This window comes from Equus quagga, unplaced genomic scaffold, assembly GCF_021613505.1.
Source record: "Equus quagga isolate Etosha38 unplaced genomic scaffold, UCLA_HA_Equagga_1.0 73752_RagTag, whole genome shotgun sequence".
Classification (NCBI taxonomy): domain Eukaryota; kingdom Metazoa; phylum Chordata; class Mammalia; order Perissodactyla; family Equidae; genus Equus; species Equus quagga.
This window is the reverse complement of record NW_025802891.1, coordinates 2,543-3,819: the sequence shown is the minus strand read 5'-3', so window position 1 is coordinate 3,819 and position 1,277 is coordinate 2,543. Positions and strand designations below refer to the sequence as shown.

General features: G+C 58.2%; 1 long non-coding RNA gene across 1 annotated transcript; it reads left to right on the top strand.

Annotated features, from left to right (window-relative positions):
• The first annotated feature begins 517 nt into the window (after positions 1-517).
• LOC124234421 (uncharacterized) lies at positions 518-1,253 on the top strand. Its single transcript, XR_006887301.1, has 3 exons — positions 518-658; positions 901-973; positions 1,094-1,253. It is a non-coding gene; the product is annotated as an uncharacterized LOC124234421 (long non-coding RNA).
• Positions 1,254-1,277: the final 24 nt, after the last annotated feature.

The following is a 1,277-nucleotide window of genomic DNA, read 5'->3' as shown; positions in this document are numbered from 1 at the left end:
TAGCTCTGCACAGAGCTGCTGTGTACATTTCTTTTCACAACAGTCCTTGGTTTGTTTTGCTATTTCATCTGAGGAAGATTTGGCCTCTTTTAGAGACGCTGTCTGCTTCTTTCTACAGCCAGGCACTACTCTGTGCTACTTCCAGCAGAGGTTGGTTTTAACCCAGGCAAAGACAGGATGGATTTTCTCGACCACAGTGGCTCAGAGCTACATCTCCTGACCCTCCTAGTTTTCAGAATATTTAGTGCGTTGCTCTGGACGCTCCTGACTCCTGACGTATCCCCTTGCAGAGAGGAGAAACTGCACCGGTAAAGGGTTGACTAGGAGTTTCGCTGCTCCACTCCCGACACGGGCGCCCCGGTTGCCAAGGGCAGCTCCCCTCCCTCCGCGGGAAGGAAGCGAGGGCGGGGCCGCGGGGCTCCCTCCCCTCGAGTTGCCTTGGAGACCAAGTGTGTCCTGTTGCAGTTGAGGCTGGACAGGCCTTGGGTGCCTTGCGTGGTGCTTTCGGCAGGTGCGGGCCCAGGCGGTCCCCTGCGCGCAGGGCCTCCCTGAGCTTGACGGGGCTTCGATGGGATGTCCAGCGGCTGTCCCGCTCCTTGGTGGGCTGGGGGAGAGGGCGCACGAGAGGAACTTGCCAGGTCTTCTTAGCACACACTAGGTGCCTAATTAGTGTGGCTACAGTCAGTCTTCTCCCTCCCTCCCCCCAACCCCGACACACACCGTGTCTGCTCCAGGGGCATGGGTTGGGGGCGTTCTTGAATCGTGTTCCGCGTCAGATTGGGGGTCCAAGGCCGGGTCGAAATCCCCCCAGCTGACACCTTGGGCGGGTCGGCTTTTCCCAGAAGAGCCTGGGAGAGTGAAGCACAAAACAATAACCATTTATTGTTGTTCACCCCAAAGTCCCTCTCGGATCTGCGTGCGCCCTGCGCGGCTGGCAGAGCCCGCTTCTCCAGGAGTTCGGTTCTTGCTTCAGGTTTGTTTCTTTTTCGCTTCTTCGCCCTCTCCGTTGTTTTGCTTTTTGTTTAAAAAAAAATCCCTGAGGCCAGAGAGGCACCCCGAGCAGAGGGTCTCAGCCTGGTTTCTCAACCTCCAGGTCGCAATAGAGACCAAACCCCAGACATGATTCCTGGACAACGGCTTCCCGGCAGGGGCGTCCAGCCGGCGGCCATGGTGTCCTCAGTGGGGAAGGTGACTCAGGTCCCCAGCGGGAATGTCTACCAGCAGATCTTCGAGGCTGAGGTAGGCCTGCCCCTCTGTCCCCCTCTTCCTGCTTCCCG